This window comes from Trachemys scripta, chromosome 4 (assembly GCF_013100865.1).
Source record: "Trachemys scripta elegans isolate TJP31775 chromosome 4, CAS_Tse_1.0, whole genome shotgun sequence".
Lineage (NCBI taxonomy): Eukaryota > Metazoa > Chordata > Testudines > Emydidae > Trachemys > Trachemys scripta.
The window spans coordinates 100,095,576-100,117,258 of NC_048301.1; the positions used below are offsets into that span (position 1 = coordinate 100,095,576).

General features: G+C 37.9%; 1 protein-coding gene across 16 annotated transcripts in view; it reads left to right on the forward strand.

Moving 5' to 3' along the window:
- Nucleotides 1-21,683, forward strand: part of SOX6 (SRY-box transcription factor 6) — a 455,173-nt gene that overhangs the window by 213,750 nt on the left and 219,740 nt on the right. Inside the window, exon 1 of one of the 16 annotated variants that reach the window (XM_034770130.1) lies at nucleotides 1,835-2,123. The exons of the other annotated variants lie outside the window; for them this stretch is intronic. The gene's annotated coding sequence lies outside the window, so the exon portion shown is untranslated. Of the gene's footprint in view, nucleotides 1-1,834; nucleotides 2,124-21,683 lie in introns of those variants that run through there. 16 annotated transcript variants of the gene reach the window in all.

Below are 21,683 nucleotides of genomic sequence, written 5' to 3' on the forward strand. Positions count from 1 at the left end.
TTTGATGTGACTTGTATCACCTTCTGAACTGTGGGCATTATCTTTACATCACTTATAGCTTCAGTGAACTTGTACACTGTTTTGCACTTTATCCATTTGAAAACGATACACGCAAATTGACATTTTCATAGTCTAGTATTTCTGAATGCCACAAGGCAGAGTCCCGGAAGTAGCAAAATGGAACTGAAAACTCAGTAGCCCATCCATATATGTCATCTCTTTGGTGCAAATTCCTATTAATTTCCCATAAAGTCGTAGGCCAAATTCTGCTGTCACTTATAACCATGTTGTATTTGTTGAGGGTACCTATGAAGGCAGAATTTTGCTCTTTAAATGTGTCTTTGAATTTACCTGCCAGTCTGATATTTAAAATGTGTCTGGATCCTAGTTCAAGTATTAACACTTCCTCTCCTATCTTAAATATGTAACAAGCAGGTTGCCATTAAATATTTACAGTGAAACAAAAACTAACACAAAGGGCAGAGGTTTGATAATGCGTCAGAAGAGCTTGCTAGTGAAAACCAGAGGCTCTGGGCCAAATTCATTCGTGGAGTGACTCTATTAACTGAGTTTCCCCAGGAATAATTCTACCACAGCCCGCATACATTTGCACCATTGTTTTAATATTTTATAGAGGATTTTGAATTGCACAGAAGGAATGTTAAAGACCTAGTACCTGAATGCGCTACCTATTATAATAAGCTTTCTTTATGTTAGATTTTCAGTTTCCTTTATGAACTGTTTCTGTTTTTGCCTATGTAAATTTGTTTGTTGCAGCTTTATTAATAGGCTTTGATATATCTTTAATTAGCCAGTTAATTAATAATTCACTTGGAACATTTGTTTCTGCATGTTTATCATATCTCTTGTTCCTATGTTATAATGTCTTGATAAGGTTATCTTATCTACTGCATTGCATTGCCTAAATACCAAATCATAGAACAAATTACTGGAAGACATGCAACTTCAGACATCAAATTAAATATATTGTTAGTGAACAAAAAAAGACAGTTTAATAAACATTTCTATTTAATAATTTTCTCACTTTTCTATCTCCCTTTTAATCTTTATTAGCAAATTTAGCCAGTGCTATACCAGTAGTAAAACACGTTGAAAACATTTTTTCAATTCAGTTTAAGTGTATATCACCAACTCAGAAAGAAACCAGATAACTGGAAAGCACTGTATTATTATAATGCAGAATGGCTGTAGGATTTTATTTCTATTAAGACTGCAATTTGTAACCTATAATAGTCCAGGCTTTTTGTGTGTGTATTTTTCTACTAAATCATTTTTAAAAAAAGCCAAAAAGAGACTATAGGATTTGAAACACAGTGGCCCTGAAGTGATGGGAAAATGGCCAAGGTGTCACAGCTAATTTCTGACCCTGCTTTATGAGTTCTGCTGTTCCTTATTCCCCTTGTCAGTCTGTGAATCCCTGAGGCTGTACAAACTGGCCTAACATCACTCAACTCCAGTTTTATATCCTCTCTTAATAATGTTGAGTCTATTCTGTCCAGCTTTGATTCAGACAACCTGCTTGTCTTGAAAAAGTGATATATTTAATCAGTGGCTCTGTCTCCAGCATAGCTCCCACTGCGTGAGACTAGAGCCAAAGAGTAGTGCAGTGGCCTGTCACTTCTGTTTGAATAGGTAATGTGGAGCCGTTCAGCCGAAGAGACAGGAGCTGGAACTGCTTGTTAGGACACATGATCAAAAGCCACTCTCTGCTTTCTGCCAATCAAGCCTCATGTCGCCTTGTGGGGCAGACATTAAATAGATTTTTCTGCCGTACACTGTGGGCACTTTGCCAGTTTGACATGTGAACTGTTACAAAAGATATCAGAGTTTCCACTGCTTGCTGACTGCTTTTAAATATTACCAAGCTCTTGCTGTCCAAAGTAGAATATTTTAAATACTGTATTATGATAAATTTCCAGCAGTATTACTCAGTCTTCTTCATGCTCCAAACAGTTTATAGATGTTTTTGGAAGCAAAACCAGAAGCTGATTTTCTAAAAAAAAAAAAAGAAACAAAACCAAAAAATTAAAAAAAAACCCAAACTGTCGAACAACTGTATGACAAATAGATTTGAACAAGATGATTGTTGTCTGAGAATTATGGTGAGTTGTCTGTTTTCAATGTTGTGCTTTTGAATATTGTTTCTATTTTTTGCTGTTTTAACATTATTTCATTAGATTTTCCTAGTTGAGCTCATAGCAATATTTTTTGTTGTGATATGTTTGTGTCTAGGGATATTAAAATTGGTTTATTTTGTAAATTAAGTAGATTTTATTTATTGTGTTTTTTGGCTGGTGGTGCAAATTTAAATACCGTAAGTGGCTCAGTAGCTGTTTTTATTTACACTTTCCCTTGTGTTCCCCCCCCACCAGATCCTTGTATATTACCCTTCATAGCCACCTCAGCTTCTGTGCCCATGGCAACAACAGACAGTGGTGGAGGCTAACAAAGATGACATTTAGGCTTTCCTTAAGTAATGGATATTCTTTTGTAACTTTTTTAGGGGTTCCAAACATCCAGATAACTGCTTCTCTTAGTGTATTTGGTATCTTGATATTCAAATACTTGCCATTTATTCAGTGCTTGCTGTTCCTGATCTAATAATCATTTTTCAAGGAATGAAACATTTTCACCAAAACATGCCATGGCAATCTAGTGGAACTCATTTAAACAGTGAGCTACACATAAACAGCTGCTCCTTCAATAAGCCATTCTTTATAATACCCTTATTACCTTCTAGTGTCTCAAATTCTGATTAGTCAACAGTGCTGATTACTATATGGCATTCCATTGCCCATCTTCCTTCTGCTCAGCTGCTCATGTCTTAGCTGTTATGTGATTACAACACAACTTGTGCATTGTTTCTCCAAGTTGCTCTTCATACTGTATGAAGCTTAAAAAGCTCTAAGTAGATTGAAAACCTTATTGTGAACTACTACAAAATGATTTCTGTGACACTTTGTGCGTTGGATTATGTATGACAGTGAAACGATCATGTTATTCACAGTGTTTGTACTTTATTACTTTGTGGTAAGGATGGCCAACATTCTTAGCTTTGCAATGAGGAGTGTGTAAATGCATTCCAGTTAAACAAACTTTAGTAAATGGTGGTTAGATATTGCAACATTCGATGTATGGCCCAGCAGGAAAGATTTAGGTTGGAATTTTCAAAAGCGCTCAGCATTGGCCTATCTCTGCTCTCATTAAAGTCAATGTGAGCAGACATAGTTTGGAGCAGAGTTAGGCCAATGTGACGCTGAATGCTTTTGAAAATCCCATCCTTAAATAATATATGCAAACAAATAGAAAGATGTGTGTTTGAAGAAGGAATTAAACACACCTGAAATTGCATAGAATGAAAGAGTTCACATTTGGATCAACATTCCTGGGACTACAATTTTTTGGTCAAGGCAGCACCTATAGTGGTTTGTTAAATGACATTAAACCTTTGTTTAGCTAAGTGATAAATAGAATTGCGATGAGGAAAACATCCTTAAAGTGGTTAAAACCCCTCAGATTCCCCTGGTATATTCCTTTAGAATCGAGTCATAGTGAGTATGAAATGCTGACACACCAGAAATGCAACCCCATTAAAGGCCCTAAATCTGTCATTGTGCTTTGGAGCCTGTTCTGAAAATAGCAAAGCTCTTTTTGTAAATTAAAATTGGTGTGAATGGGAACAGATGTTGGCATGCTTTACTTTATCTGCAGGGATCCCAGTTAAGGGGGAGGAGGGTCAGCAAGGTTAGATGATAGAAATTATGGCAAATGTACAAAGGACAAGATAGCCTGCTATAGAGATTGTGTTGGATTTTTGTAGGGTTATAACAAAATGTAGTGGTTACTTTTGATAGCTAAACTGATGACATCTGTGTGAGAAGGAAGACTGATTGTGTAATGTGTTTAATACCACATTAATTTTAGGTCTCTATATACAGAGAGCGGGATATACTCTCTCTGTTTTTTGAAATCACTCTCCTAAGGGTGAGATTCTGAATGACTTGAATTCCTGTTGACTTCAATGGGAACTGACCTTGCTCAGGATCACCTATGAGGTGCACAGTACCATCTAGAATCAGCCCTTATTTAATCTGTATTGAAACTGACATTTGGTATTATTTCAATGTCACTTGTTAATATTTTGGGTGAATTCTCATGTTGTGTTAAAGCCATTGTAAACTTTTAATACTTTTTAAATAAACCCCCCTAAAAATAAGGTAAAGTAGTTTATGTTCTAATATGTGCAATTTATCAAATAGCTTCTGTAGTCAATTTAAATAAGTCTTGTTGAAGTTTCTTTCTTGATATGGGAGAAAAAGCATAGAATGAATTTATTTATAAGAACCTTAACAGTTTCCCTCAATTCCTTTTACATTTTAGATTACCTTATAATTTTCTAAATCTTCATGAACAATAATGATCAATTTTGTCAGTATTATTCACACCTTTTATTAATTTAACATAGATGAATAAATGTGAATGTTGTGAAGAGTTGATTGGGAATAGTTTTTAAATCTGACAGTTAGATTACAGGGTACCTACGAAAAAATGGCTCTTTCACTAGGTACCTAGTAATTTAATTCTTGTTTGAAATTATTATAATTTATTACAGTGTGTGGGTCCTAATGAATGTCTACTATTAAATGAAAAGGAGAAATTGAAATTATGGATTTTTTTTAACTTGTATCTTAAAAATCCTCTTAAACAATTCAGCAGATATTAATAAGCAATGTAGTTTTCTTTCCATTTTCGATGAGCCACAAACAAAAACATTTTTGTCAGTACGCAATGATGCTAAAGTAATACTGCTGCTGAATCCCATTTAGAGATTAAGTAATGCAGTGTTAAAAGAGAATGAAAATAGTGTTATCTGTTACAAATATGAAAAAATACTGACCTGTTCTGGCATTTAGGGCCCAAAACAGCAGTCCTTACTGAGGCAAAACTTCAAATGATTCAGTGCAAGTTTTGCCTGAGTAAGAAATGCAGGAGTGTATCCTTAATATGTTAAACTTATAGCAATGTCAATTCAGAATTTTTGTTTACTTCGTCTGTTGATGAAGTGTTGGGAAATGGGTAGGAGTGGGTTGGAATTTTGCATAAAATCACGTTTTACTCATTTAAAAAAAAGGAGGAACGGACAGTCCATTTGATCAACATGGTAGGCAAGTCTAGAGTAGATAGACCCAATTTTTTGCCCACCTCATAACTCCCATGACTACAGCTAAATGAAAAAGAAGAATATATTTAATTAAGTAGCCTAGCTAATCATGTAGTACAATTTGAACAGACCATAGAATATTAGTAGGAAGGAATGGTTTCCAAATGAACTTTTAAGATGGAGTATGCTGAAATTTTAAATAAATAATGGAACACAAAGTACAAGATAACCTTTGTTACGATGATGGAAAAATGTGCATTAACAAATTCCTAGAGCCTGGGTCTGCATTCCTTTATACCAGTTTTATGCCAGTGTAACTCCATTAAAACACTCCACTAATGGGGTTACATTGGAATAAAACTCATGTAATGGAGGGAGGAATCAGGCCCCTAGTTTTGCTAATGGTACATTGCTGTATCTTTCTGCTTCAAAAATTGCAATCAAGTTTATACTGTATATATCAACGATCAGTGTGTGGAGGTTAGAAACTCTGATCCAGATTCTGCTCATAGTTACACTGGTTTAAAAACCAATTAGTTGCAGTCAGTGGGATTTCTCTGGATTTAAACTGGTGTAACTGAGTAGAATTTGACCTATCTAAACAGTTGTGTGGCTCTTACTGCAGAGGACTTCAGTCATTAAAACATGAGCCTGTATCTCTGCAAGCCAAAAGATCCTTTTCCAAGCTGAGTAGGACATTGGTTGGCTGCCTTTTCATGACTGTAATCTATAAGTGCCAACCAACATGGCTGTCATCCTTAATGAAGTAAATGAAATGTGAATAATAAAACATTACTTCTGGTTACCTGTTGCTGTTTTGCAGCTGGCAGATGGAGTCTCAGTTGGGTGTTCCATTCTGAGGCAGCACTGCATGCTTGCATCCTTTGAGATGCATGTGTCTTTCCCACATGGTAAGAATGTGTTGGATATTATTCCACTGCATGCTTCCTGATGTGTTGCCAAAAGATGGCTGCAATCAGTACCATGGCAACTGTTTTTAGGTGGGTGTGGTTTGGCACTGTCAGTATTCCTTGCATTTTTATCAAATAGATTTTGTTTCTAAGTTTATGGAAGTGAAAGGCTGAAGCCAATATTTTCAAATATAGCCAGTGACTTTGGGTACCTACATTTTTGGCATCCAAAGAGGGTGAGGCACCAAAAGTCACTAGCTGCATTTGAAAATGTTGGCCTTATTGTATGTGCAGAACAAAACTTGTTGTGTTACATATTTTTTTACTGTTCCTATTCATACAGTTGCAATGATCCTGCATCTTTGAAATCAATAGTAGTTTTGCCATCAGCTTCATTGAGCGCAGGCGCAGGTTCTTAATAAGAAAAGAAAAAAAATGTTTTTTTAAGCTTCTAAAAATACCCGGCTAATGGTACTACAGTAAAAAAAGCCCACAAAGGAAACATGCTAAAACGTGGGTCAAAGATGCAAAAATACATTTAAAAAATACTGTTAAAAATAAATATTGAATGTTGTTCACATTATAAACATTTTGCCTTTGCAGAATTCTGACTATGGCAATGGTATGTAACCTATTGAAATATGTTTGTAACTTAAAAGAAAATATCTACAGTTCTGTTGAACTGGGGTTTTCTGGTCCTTATTTGAACCTTAAATGATAGGTTGAAATATGTTTGCTCTAACTTAATTTAATCTGAATGAAATGAGATTAAAAGGTTTAAACAGTTTTAAAATTATATTTACATTAGTGCAATCTGTCAGCTTTAATACTAAGCTGCCTTTTTGGTTGATATAGTATTGTAACAAACCAGCCGGGCTGAATTAAAATAGTACAAAATATTTGCAGTATTAAGCTTGTTTGTTCCTTCCTCAGTCACAGTGTTACCTAGGAAAAGTTCAGTGTACTGTTTAGATATTAGCTGTACTTAGAAATGACCTTGTGAGGTACAGAAGCATGGCCCAGTGGCACTTTCCAGCTGTACACATGGTATCCGTTGGGGTACAATCATGCTCAGTCCCAGCACCGCAGGCTTGGACATATGTTGAGTTTTATTTCTTTCTTCTGACATTAATCCTATTCACCAGCTGTTCCGCCAGCTGCCATTCTTCAGCTTGGAGATTACATTTTTGGGGATACCAACAAAGGTCTAGTTGACCAGTGTTCTCCCCATTAATTTTAGAAATGATTAGATTTTGGGTTAGGATTACTCAATCTTTTTCACTGCCTATGTCCTTAGCCTTCTTTGAATCCTGGATTTTAACTTGATTTATGATCACTTTCAATACGTTGGAGATAAGCCCTTAAAAGAGCTTTGATTTCCATACTACTAGTAAATCGATGTTCATAAAAAAAGGGTTGCAGTTTACATTTTGAAAGCTGTAATTAATGCTACATACACTACCACGTAAACAAAATTAATTTATGACAAATTCTTCTGATAAAATTATATTTCAATAAAACATGTTTTCATTCAATTTTTTCATATTTATATGTATCTATGTTAAGATACAGTTTATAAGCTATGGTTTCACTAATATAGCTTGAAGTGACTATTAAATCGCTGTTACACTCATAACATATACTAATAAGTAGTATAGATTTCTCACTTCACATTCCAGATGATCTATCCATAAGCAGGATGTTAAACATCTGTAGTTTAAGCCTTCTGGGACTAACAAATGTATTAATGCTGGAAAGAAATGTGGCCTGAACAATAAGGTTACAGACCATGTGGTAAAGAAACAGCCCCAATACCATCAAGTCAGCACATACAGTGTACTATGCCTCAATTCTAATACCGTAATAAAAGAACAGTAAAAGACTGAAACTGTAATCACGTATGAAATATATTTATTGTATTCATATAAGTAAAGACACAGAATCCCATACTCAGCACACTTATTTCAGTTGATAATTTAAAGATTTCTGTAGCACATTCTTCACAATTGAATTAAATGGGCTATTAGCGTTATAAGACTAAATTGCAATGGTAAACATTTGTTAAAGACTAAGTTAATAAGAACCTGAAATTCTGCATTTCTTTGTACTTTCAGTAATATGCACAGATCACATAAAGGATAAGGAAGGAACCTCAGATTAAACCACACCTTAGGCGATAGTGGCCACAACTAATAATAACTACCCACTTTGCTTCCTTGTTTCTGTTTCTATTTTGGAGAATTAAGAAAATGTTCTATTTAATAAAATTATAGATATTAGAGTATTCTTACTTGATGTATATAAAAAAATTGTCATACAGGAGCTGCTGTCGACATACATCATACTCCATAGTCAAAAATGTTTTTGGGGAATAAAAACAACATTCTTGGAAAAAAAATATTCCTAATGAGATGTTCCAGGCTCACCAGTAGTAATCCCCTTTACTAAATATGGCCATTCTATTTATAGAAATATTCATATTTTCATTGGTGGCCAAAGCACTGCTTATAGGAAAACCTACAGGTGACTAATAGGAGTTGCTCGCTAAGTGGAATAATGAATAGTATTAGGTGTCAATTAAATCAAGCTTCCCCGAGGTGCAGGTGCTCCACAATGTACTGACACATTTCAAGTAGCAGCGCCACTTCACCCATGCATATGAACAAGCACATTTGCATATTAAAAAGCTGAAAATTATTTAACTGAAGCAAAAGTCTTTTAGAGATGATGGAGGTTATTAAAACTGTTGACAAGAAAGAAGGTAATTGCCTGAAAATGAGAGATGACATTCTGCTATACACAGGGAACGTTGTTTTTGTTGTATTGTGCAGCAGTGCCTGGGTGTATAACCTATTACATTGAGATTGCTCCTATGCAATTAGACCCTTTTTGTCCTCACTTCAATAAGGCTATGATTATGAAGGATTGAAGAACACTTGGCATATTGAATGTCTGTTGTTTTTATAACTTCGTCAGAAATGACAAAACACGTTTTGTGTCCTGTTTTTTCTTTGTAGGCTTATTGATTCCGTGATTATAATATTCATAAAAGACAATGTGTTCATGGTTGAACACTCTGTCATTTATACAGGTTTTATTTTTTTTTTTCGGCATAGTACTTGTTTGAATGCTAAGGTGTTAGTCATAAAGATGGGCAGATAGAAAGTAAAAATGATTAGGTGAGAAGTTAGACATTCTACTAATTCCAGATATTTCTATTACAAGTGGAATAAAACATATATATTTCTAAAAGTTTTTTGTTCAGAACAATTCACCAATTTAAAGTTGATGTACTTTTATCTGTGAGCAACAATTATGTTGCTGCATGTTTTCTTTGTCCTCTCATTTCAGAGCCATGCTCTAAAGACACATTTTAGATTGTTCCTTGGCAGTAGAACAAAAAAAAAAAAATGCTTCTCATGTAACAGCCACAAGTGAGAAACTTACTTAGATAACATCCCATGCCAAGGAGGAAGAAAACAACGGAGATTCATTTTTAATAAAACTCTGAGATAAAGATACACCCTAGATAATACTGTACAGTGCTTTCCACCTAAAGGGTCACTTGGGTTGGGATTTGCAAAACTGCCTACGGGATTTGGACCCTCATTTCCCATTACAATTAATGAGAACTGGGTGTCAGAATCCCCTCTGCAGCTTTGAAAATCCCAGCCTATAGACACACCATATATTAAGCAATTGCCTCCTTCAAGTTTTGTTTTTGTTTGGTTTAGACTGAGTGGGTTGGCTGGGAGAATTTGATACAAATCCCAATTCTGCCAATGTCTTGTTTTGACTTTGGGCAAATCTATTAACCTCTCTGCTTCAGCTATTCCATCTGGATGGAAACTGAGATGCTTACCCATCTGTGTGCATGTAGGGACCGCAATTTTGATTGTCAGACCTAATGGTTAGAATCAGGAGCCAGAGGCAGAGCTAGAGGCAGGAATCAAGCCTCAGGTCAGTGCCAAAGACACAGGTACCAAGCCAGGGGTTGAAGCCAGACTCAGTGTCGAGTAGGGCATAGAAGCAGGAATCTAGAGGGAAGCAGGACAGCAGGTACTGGGAGCAGACACGGGTCTGGGGTAAGAAACTGGCAGGAAGCCCGGGCTTAGGAATGAGACAAGTAGGCAGGGTCCGTAGTAGCAGTCATCCAGGGATTCATCTAAAACTTCCTATGCCTCTTCCAGGTGTAAATAGTGCATCCCAGCCAATCAGTGGGGTTGGACATGTCCACTAATCAGGAGCTTCATGAATGGGGTCCTTTTGCGAGCTAGGGCTTCACTAGCCCTCTTCTCCACGGGTTCACTTGAGCTGCTGGGTTGTGGCCACAGTCTGAGCACTGCCTGGGGACGCAGGGTTTGATCCCTCACAGTGTAGTGCTTTGTGATCTATGGATGGGTTTTTTTTATTTCTGTAAAATCTCTATTAATATTTTTAACAATAAGGCTATATGCATTTTAGTTTCCAATTCCATTGAGGTACATATGGCATGTAAGACCCTTGGCTATCTAAAGCAGTTTTAAGCCCATTAAATCACAAAACATCGTAATAATAGAAATTATTTAATTGTCTTACTCCAAATGTGCAAACATAAATCACTGGGATAGAGGATTCAGACTGAAATAAAAGGATATAATCTCTTAGCATTGAATATCGTTTCAAGCGTACATAATTTCTTTCATGTGATGGCCTCCTCATGTACTTTTGCATTTTAATCTTTGTTTTCTTTAGTTGTGGGTGTATGAGATCCACTGAGGGCCATATACATTTTATCTGACCCTTCTGTTAACCCTATATTTGCCACAAGCTCTTACAGACCTGGAATTATCTGGCTACTTCAGTAACTCATCTAGAACACAAATCACAGTCATGAAGCTTATGTTATAAGGCCCAATCCTGCAATTCTTACCTAGCTAATACAATACCCAATAGGAAATAATTGTGATATTAAAGAAGTTAACCTCAACATAATTTTAAGGTTTCCAAAATGGGCCAGATTTCAAAAATGTTCAGCTCCCAATGCCTCCAGTTATTCTTATTGCTGAGCACTTCTGAAAATACTGGTCACTTCACTCTCATGCCTGAATAAGAGCTTGGCTCTTTTGAAAACCCAACCCCAGCTACGGATGCTGAGCACTTTAAAAATCTGGCCCACTGTGACAATTCTTGTGTACCTCATTTTGGGTCTTTGCTCTCCATTTGTAAATAAAGTGTCAGAGAGAGAGGGGGTAACAGTATAGCCTTTTTCACATGTTGTCAAATAAGTCAGTTCTAGTAAGGCATGCTTTTCTGCACTTGAGGTTCTAGAAACATGTATTCTGTTCATGTGGATTTGATTCTGATTCAAAAGATAGCACTGCCCGGTGCAGGTTTGGGGGTCACATACAACAATAAATATTTCATTGGATCAGCAAATTCTCTTTTCAAACAAGGAAAATACTTACTTATTTGTGTGCGCTCAAGATGGTGGATCACTTATTGATTGTTGTAAGTGTAAGGAACAGCCACAGCATATTGAAATGAGGTGTATTAAATTTCAAATACAATAGCTCACATGTTCTAATTATATATAAAGTTAGGAAGGTTTTTCTTAGCCAGAAAAAAAGGTTGGATGTTGTTATGGGCTGAGCAGTAACATTTGGCAGGCCTTGTGCAGAAATCATTATAGAAGACTTCTTAAACGAAAACTAATCTAATAGATTTTAGCAGAACATAAATCAATTCTAATGCTATAGAAAATTTATGTTTTCTAAAATAAATCTTGGTTTGACCAACAAACATTTGGCTTCTACCAAAACAATCAGAGTTTTTTTTTAAAATGTCATTAGTAAAACAGATCATATGTTTCTGCTTTAGTGTTCATTGACATTAACTATACTGATTTACTGGTTTGAAACCTTTAGTTGGGTCATTCAGATCCATTTTATCTGACCTTAGAAGTAAGTTTAAATATTTTCTATTGTATTTTTTGAAACAGATGTTTCAAAAAATTTGTGTGTGCCTAAGAGGAAAAAAATTACACAGGGGAACCCTCAGTGTTTCACTTACAGGGCAAGGCCATCATCACCTGTGCAGTATGGCATAGAGGGATGAAGGTAGTAGCAATTCCACTCCAGTTCTTGTAAAGCTATCAAAGGGATTGCAGCAGAGAAAATATGACATTAACCTAAGCTCACAGATTGCTCTTTTTACAACCACTGTAAGTCGGAATTCTGTTGATTTAGAGGTGAGTGGCCAGCTCTAATGGGGTAATCTCTGTCCACCAGTTATCTTTTGGAACCGCCACAGGAATTTCCTGTGGAAATTTAATTAATTGGTACTCACTGCAGGCTCAACTCCTGCTTTGTGCCTTTAAATTCCAGAAAATGAAGTAGAGGGCAAACCTTGGTGGGAATTCAGTAGAAGAATGGCTCTCAAGGGAGCTGCTCTGCCCGGGAGAGAGGGATTTTATGGGAACAATATGGAGGGACTGGCTGGCACAGTGTCTCTGAATTCCATGGGATTTTCCTGAAGATTTTGGGACATCTGTGTGGCTGGAGACTTATAAACCTCTTTGTCTGAGGAGATTGTGTGACAAGTTCACTGTGTGGAGTTCCACAAGTTAGTTTTATCTTCTCATGAATTTTTCCGTGGGAGGTGATGTTGAGCCAATACTATGTGTATGGTCCTCCTAATAGCTCTCTGTATGTGTGAACTTAGCTTTCATGGAATATGTATGCTAAAGAGACTTTATGGCCCAAATTTTCAAAAGTGGTCACTGATTGTAATTGCCTAACTTGAAACACCTTGAGCTTGATTCTCAGGGGTGCTCAATACTCATAACTTCAACTGAAGTCCCTGGAAGCTATGGATGCTCAGTACCTCTGAAAACAAGGTGTAGATTATCTCAGGCTAGTCACCCAAAATCACTGGCCATTTTTGAAAATTTGAGTGGGAGCCTCAGCCCCTTCCTGAGCTCCCTTAAGGGTGGCTTTCCTTTAAAACCCTTTTCAGTCCATTTGATCCAATAGCCATATCCCTTCCAGACCGAGTACCCGCACTGGACATCTGTCATGAGTTTTATATATCAGGTTGTGCATTATAACCTAACCTCCCTGTCCCACCCCTCCCAGCTTCAGCCAGTCTGGAGATGAGGGAAAAATTGCTTCCCAGTTGCTAAGGAAAAAGGAGCAAGTAGTGTAATGCCCACAGCTGATTATGAGGGAACCCATTCCTTTTTCAGATTTCATGGGTGGGTATGTGCTAACAACCCAATCCAGGTGAGAAGGGGCTTCTTTGGGTCGCATGGGGTATAAATACTTCCCGCCCCCTTCTGTTCAATGGGAACGGCAATGTTGCGCCCATCCTGGTCCAGCTTTCTGCTCCCTCCCGGTAAACTTTCCCTTTCCTCCCCCTCTGCTACCAGTTGCACAGGGAGGCCTTAAAAGGGCAACAAGCCAATTTCTTCTGGTCGCCTGGACAAGAACTCACCACATAGAGTTGCAGTGAACACGTTGAGACACCTGCCTAGTCATTCTCTTGGATATCCGAACTCCATTTTTCAAAATGTTTTTGATGTCTCTGTAACATTTCCACTAAGTGGGGATTGTGCTCTATGCACCAAACTGTAGATGGTGCAGATAATGTCTATCTAATAACCTGCCATTTTACCACTGAGCAGATTCTCTTCATAAACACAGAAAAAGTAAAATGTCCATCTTTTAAGTTGACTAAAGCCATTTTTCCTTATTAAATGCTTTTTTTTTGAGTCACAGCTTACAATGAACTCTGTCACTTTCATTTCTGATATTTGGAAACATTATTCTGCTTGGTAATATTAGCAAGTCTGCTACATAAAATCTGTAAATGGTGCAGAATAAGAGAAACGTACTCTCAATTCTATCTGTGTTTGGATGCCACAATTTCACTGAGATCTTTAATCTGGTTTCAGGAGGGCTGGTTGAAGTCTTGATTTTAACTGATTTTCATGCAGCAAAATTGTTGTGAGCTTTATTGATGCAAAATGCCTTTATTTCTGGTGGATTTAATATTTGCAAAGAGGAAAAAAGTGGACTAATAAAGCTTCTAAATTAAAGGTACTGTATCTACCGAATTGCTTCTTAGATAATTTGCATGTACAGAGCAAATGCCATTATTGTTATCATGTCTAGTTATCAAATTTTGAAATTTCAAAGATGTAACTGATGTACATGGCTTTTCCAAAAATAGTGCAAATGCATCTGAACTTGGTCATCTTGGGTTTTCTTGCAAGCTGTATACAAATATTGAGCCAGTAACGAAGTTTCTATTACTTAAATGCACAGAGTATAGGTGGGAGCTTGTACAACATACAGAAGCAACAGACACTTAATGATTTGAATGAAACTTATACCCATTATTACCACTAAAATCTCTGAATATTTCCTTTGAAACAGTAGTGCAAGCCTAGTGTAGGTAATTAGGCAAATTAGCTGTCCTGTGATTAGGGTGACCAGATGTACCGATTTTATAGGGACAGTCCCGATTTTTGGGTCTTTTTCTTATATAGGCTCCTATTACCCCCCCACCCCCTGTCCCGATTTTTCACACTTGCTGTCTGGTCACCCTACCTGTGATAAACTGCAAGGCATTTTGGTATTATTTATTCTATATGACTTACTGTGCTATATACCTGTAACCAATATGAGAAAATATTTGATTTGGTTTAAATGAAAGGAAAACACTCCTTGAGAATCAGATCCTCTGCTAGTATGAATCAGAAAAGATCCAGTGGATCTATGCCAATTTACACCAGCTGAGGATCATCCTAAGTGTTTTCAAAATGTGATCCCTTTTGTTCTTCCTATCTTTTTATATCTCAGTCCTGGTATGATCCAGAGTAATACTATTATTACATCAGACCTGTGGCTAAATCCTACTTCTACTGAGTAATCCCATTGAAATCAGTTTCAGTTATTGTTTAATGATAGGCTGTTCGATAGAAGCCAAAGGATGGGTCTACTTGTGCGAGAGAGGTGAGCAAGATTTGTCACTCAGCCATTTCTCCAAATAATAGCTGAAATTATATTCCATTCCTTTCTCAGAAACAACCTAGATGAGCTGTCCTTGGAATAATTAATTGTTCCACCTTCCAAGCATGAATATTTGGGACAGTACTTTTCTATCATACTTACTCATTTATTCCTCATTATGAAATTATTGTTGCAATAAGCATAATAACTTTGCATTGTTATTTTAAAATTACAATCTTTATTACATGGTATTATTGATCAAGTAAATTTTTTTTTTAAAATGCAGTTTGGCAAGTTTTCCTGTTTATGAAATATTCATAGATAATTGAAATTGCCTGTTTCTTGCATGTATCCTATTCAAGCCATCTGCTACCTGAAATTTAGTTTTGATATTTGCCATGCAGTCGATAGCATGCGTAGGTACCAAAAAAGTGCTTTTAATGTTTATTTTGTACTTGTAACCACAATATGTTGCATTTTATATATAGCATTTATTTAACTATAATGTTGATTAATACATTTATGATTAATACATTTCATTTCATTCAGATTAATACAGCTGGGTTATGAGCTGCTCATTCATACCAAATATTGAGAGATGATTGAATATAATGACAATGAAAAGTGAACACTGTTATTGTACTGCTCAAATTAGTTTTCAAAATATGAAAAATCCCTTAACATAATTTTATGGAGAAATTATTTTTATTTTACACTTGCACTGTTTCCTCCAGTATCTCTGTGAGGAAAAATAATATTTTATTATTTCCATTCTAGAGGTGTGAAAACTGAGGCATGGCGAGTTTTGAGTCTGATTTTTCAAAGGCACTAAGCAGTCATGCCTTCCACTGACTTTAAGGAGAGGTCTGGGTTCTCAGTGACTTGTCCAAAGTCACACAGAGAACCTATGGCCAGCATGAGGCTATAACCCCAATCTTCCCCCTCCCCCTCCATCCCCATTTGGTAAGGACCATTGAGAGTAGCCTTCTTTGGCCATCATTTGCCATTCAGGAGTAGGCCCAGCAACTTTCATTCCTCCAGCTCCTTCATGATGCTACTGAAACCTCCCATCTACTAAATTTGAAATGTGGACTTTAACTGACTGTTTCTTCTGTTCCCTACTCCCTCTGCTACCTGGTGTCACTGAATATTCCTCTCCTTCCTTCTTTCCCTCATACGCTGCTTCCTTTTCTTCCATTTTATTAACTACTCCCCTTTTCCCCCACAGTTTTCGTTTAACCCTCTGTTCTGTTTTCTCCCTATTTTTCACACCTAAAACATATCCTCTCCCTGCCATGCCTCTCTCCCTATTTTTACCTTGCCAAGCTCTCGCCGCCCCAAAAGTTCTACCAAAAACCCAATAAACATAGAAACCTGCATAGACATTAAAAACAACACATTTAAATACAGTTAAATCCACTCTGTGCCCAGAGAACAAACATGAGGTGTGTCTATTCTGTCCCTGGTAATTTTGTTTGTATGTTTTATGCCTTCATCTGTCTTTGTGTTCTTAGATTGTATAGAATATAGAAATAGAATATCAGGGTTTGATGGGACCTCAGAAGATCATCTAGTCCAACCCCCTGCTTAAAGCAGGGCTAATCCCCAGATAGATTTTTGCCCCAAATCCCTAAATGGTCCCCTCAAGGAATTGAACTCACAACCGTGGGTTTAGCAGGCCAATGCTCAAACCAGTGAGCTATCCCTCCCCCACTAAGTATGCTTCCTTTGGTTGGGGACTTTTTCTTTCTGTGTGTTTTATGCAGCACCTATCACAAAGGCTGACCTTGACCTGGGCATTTTGTGCATTAACCGTAATCTAAGATTTAAAAGAACAACAATAATAGAAGTTCCCAGTCCTATGCTTTATTGACAGTTAATGCTGAACCTTGTCCTGAAAAGTGATCACTGTCATTGGTATTACTAAGTTTAAAAAATAAATGAGGGGGAAAAAAAACCTTCCTGAGCATATCCTATAAGGAAAATGGTGCAATCCTAACTCTCACAGTGATAAGAAATAAGGCATCACCCACTTACTTTTGGGTGTGTTTTTGTGATACGTGCATGTGTGTACACATGTGCACGCTCATTACTATATTGCCATACAGACACACACAGTTATAGAATCATAGAAATGTAGGGCTGGAAGGGACATGCTTGTGCTGAAGCAGGACCAAGTATTATAGCCACAAATACACTGGCAGCTAATGGAGTCTGAAATGTATTTTTCAGCTGTGATCTTATGAGAATGCTACATTTCATTAGTTGTTTGTACAGATGTTGTAGCCATGTAGGTCCCAGGACATCGGACCTAGACCTGAAGAAGAGCTCTGTGTAGCTCAAAAACTTTTCTTTTTCATCAACAGAAATTGGTCCAAGAAAAGATATTTCTTCACCACCTTGTCTCTCACATTTCTCTATAGGTTTGATGAAATCTCTCTGATATAGCAGAGAGACATAGCAGATTGCAAGTGGGGGAAAAAACATACGCTTTTCTCTTGACAGTTGGTTTTCAAAAGTGGCCTCTGAGTTTGTGCTCTAAGTTGCTCTTTCTTCTCCTACTAATGCACATGGCACAGTTTAGTACATAACTAGCATGTGATTTGAATATAGCATATAGTCTGCCGTGTTCCACATGTTAATTTTTGTAATTTATTGAGTTGATGATTTAACTCACCTATTTGTTTTACAGTATTCACTTCCTTCTGTTTATATATAGGCCAAGAATTTTCAGTTTTCCCTTACAGCAATCCAGAGTATGAAAACAGTGGGCAAATAAAACAAAACAAACAACATTGTATATGGACTATACGTGATGGCTGATGTGTTGTGGCTTTTACCTTCATTTGTGTGGAGAGATGGGATAATTCACTCATGACTGTGCCACTTGTGAGTAATGCTTCTTCTACTCACTCTTGAAAATAAATTTCATAACTGATTCAGCCATCATATATTCTTTCACATTTTCATACACGTGAATGTTGTGTGTGTACATGTTCTCTCTGGGCCAGATTGAGCTGGCTCTTGCTCACTATATAATGTGCGGATGCACACACAGACTCCCCTGACAATAGACACTGCACTCTGAAGTGTGTAGGGACTGTTTGCACTAGCTCCTGATTGCAAATCACTGAAAAATGGACAAGGAAGAGCCATGGTGGCTTTGCCTCCATACACAGGTTCACATGGTGGGTTGGCATTCTACTCTATCCATTGCTCACCTGCTCGCTCCCTGAGACATACTCTCTCTGGTGTTCCTCCTGGGTTGATGTGACTCTACACTGCCCCCAGTGAGGGCTAGACTGGAGCATATATGCCACTGCCCTCCTACATAATCTGTTGTGTCTCTAAACATTGGGCCAGCCATACTCTTCTCAGGAGGGAATGGGGAATCCAAGAGCAGCAATGGAAGCAGGGAATTAAAATACATTCCACTGGTTCATTCCCCAAAGCATTCATGCCTGCACATGCTCATTTATATACGTATAAATGCTACAAGAAAATAAGACCTGCCTCCCTGAAGCTACCCCCACAGATGTTTCTTCCTCATTTTGAACAGCATGTGGCCTTCAAGGGAAGCAGAAAATAATAGACATGAACAAGAGGAGTAGGGGTAGAATTGAGACAGAAGAGTCTGGGAGAGAGAAAATGGAGAGACTAAAAGTGGGAAGATTATGGTGGCAGAAGTGGGGGATCCAGACAGGGCACAAGCGTTCACCCTCACCAATCAATTCTACCCAAATAGACTAGGAACCACTGCTGTATTCACAGTGTATGGCTTTGGTGAATACATTTTAAAAAAAATATCTCGCACAAAAGGATTAATTTTGTTTCGTTTTTAGATAGTCTGTTCTTTAGTCTTTGGTCACCTGACAATCAGTGTGTTGCTTGTAGGATAAATGCAATAATTTTGACAGGCTTGGTGCTTAGGTAAGTCATTGTTCTATTTGGAAAATGTGGACTGGCTGAATGGGCTTGTTCCTTTTGTAGAGGATTACAATAACACACGGAAGCTTATGAGTGTTTCTGACAGATGTGTTGGCGGCCTGCCACTGCATGAAGGGTGCGGCTCTGACTGACAACTTGCAATTATATTATGATGAATGGTTCTGATGTGTGTTCAAGAGAAAACCACTTTCTAGAAAGTGAAAGTCATGCATACGGTTTCTATAAAATAAGCCCTCAGAAAGTATCCTCACTTTTATTTTTTGTTGGGCTAACCAATTTGGAACCCCTCCTCTTTCAAACTTTTTCTGGTTTTCATAAATAAGGGCCAAACCAAGGATTATGTGGGAAAAATTTGCTTTGGCCCACTTTGGCTTCAGAAATGCTTTATCTGCATTTTTAGTCAAACTGACATCATCACTGTAGACACATACATACACACACTGAAAAAATACTTAAATACATACACATGGCTGTGCAGTAGCCAACAAGTTCATCAAAGAAAATCCATCAGGCAAAAAACCGCACTTCTGTCAGGGGTGTAATTCACCCATCAATAGGCCCGTGTAGCTCATGTTCGTGTTAATGGGAGTTATACCCACACACCAAAGGAAGGCTGTACTCATAGATTATTTATAAATGATCTCTTTCTTCACTAGATTTTATATCAACATTATATTGTTAGTGCCACAGCCCTGGGGTAGTAAGACACAAGGCAAATCCAATTTGGTAAGGGCAATTGGCCATAACTTTTATTAAACATACAAGAAAATATTAACAGCATTAGATAGGTACCCAAAAAACTGGCTTAAGTGGTTCACACTTTACCTTTGAAGGCTTCAAAAAAGCATCCCCAGGGCTTCTCTGATTATCCAGAAATTTGCAGCTTCAGGCAGTGTCCCCTGCTGCCTTTTGTTCAGGAAGAATTTGACTGACATCCCTACAAGGGACTGCACTTTATATGATTCTAAGGTCCAAACCATAAACAACCATTTGTCCCAACTTGTAGTCAGTTTTCAAGGCCAGATAGAGGGAGTTCTAATACATTCACCACATGAGATTATCCTGCCAAAATGGTGAAGAAAAACACAAACCCTTGACCTATGCTGGGGAGGAAGGGAACATAGGGAGTAGAGTGGAGTAGGCAATGATATTCCAACAGAAAAGCCTCTTTTCAGAAAATCAGATTTTTCTGTGGGAACGTTTCAGTTTTGTTAGAAACTTTCAATTTTCCATTGGGAGAATTGAAATGATGGCTGCCCCTCTGGAAGCCTCTTCCCAGTCACACTTTCTGGCAGTCTGGGGCTGGTGGAGTGGAGCTGGTGGAGAGGCAGGGAGGCCGAGCCCTGGCTCAGGATACAAACTTTTTAAAAAACTCTGACTTTTTTTGGCAGGAAAGGATTTTCATTTTCTGGCCATTTCTAATAGAGAGCCCCATTCTCCTAGTCCACTAACCAGACACAGATCAAGAATCACTCGCTTTGCTCTCTTGAGTAGTAAGAAGAGGGACTGGCTAATGTACCTACTAGCACTCCATGGTCCTAAGCTTGAGACCTCCTGTGTCCCAGCTGCCGTTAGCAATAGGCACTGCAGGGGCCACACCTTTTATTGGTGCAGAGGTTAGTGCTGTGTGTGGCTGTTTTCTTCTGCTTGTCCCCTTTCTGTTCTATCTCTGTCTAAATCTCACAAGTCACAAGGAATGCTTACACATGTGAGTCCTCCCATTGACTTCAGTCAGCATTTGTCAGCACACTGCTGGTGAGTTAGGGCAGGATTTTGCCCTGATTTTGGAAATATGTTTTGGTAAGAAAAATATTGGAGAAAAAAGACTTAAGATGCCAACATCACAAATGCAACATAAATTCTCCCAGTGCGCTAAGACCCCAGTGCAGAAAACCACTTAAGCCTCATGCACACGTGTCAGTGCTTTATTGTATTGGAGTCGGCACATAACTAACTTCCAGAAACTTTTAAACAAAATGACACAAAAAATGATTCAAAACAAAAGACAGAATTTGCCAGTAACTTCCTAAAATGTTTATTATTATTTGTGAATAAGAATTGAGTGCAGCCACATTTTGTTTTCATATATCAGCACATAGTGCTCTCTCTCTCTCTCTCTCTGAAAGTAACAAGCTTTGAAAAAAATCACCTCAGCCAGCCCTCTCCAATCAAGGAAGGGTTAAGTGAGTGTTTTGTTGGCGGTTCACTGTAAAAAGAGTCTTTCTGGGGCATTCCATAGCTGGGCTGGGGCCCTTTGCCATGCCCAGTTACCACTACAGGATCAGCCCCATACAGGCCACAGCCTCTTAGTCCTTGCACTGGGCCCCACCCTTGCGGGCCTGCTTAGTTTGTTTACAGGTGGGAAAAGCAAAAGTTCAGAATCAACACAAAGTCCAGATCTGTCCTATGGGCAACAAAAAGCAAAAAGGTCAGTGGCATCTCTTTACTTCAGGGGTGCATGGGTAGCAGCTTTACTGAAGCACTGGCGGCTACGTAGCAGAGTCAGTCTCTCCTCTCGGATTTGTGACTGCAGTTTGCTGGACTCCTTGCAGAGCAGGAGGGGTTTCTGGTGTGGGAGTTCCACATGCTGCTTCAGGAGCCATTCCCTTCTCAGGACTTCCCCCTTGCAGACTGCAGCATTCTCCATGC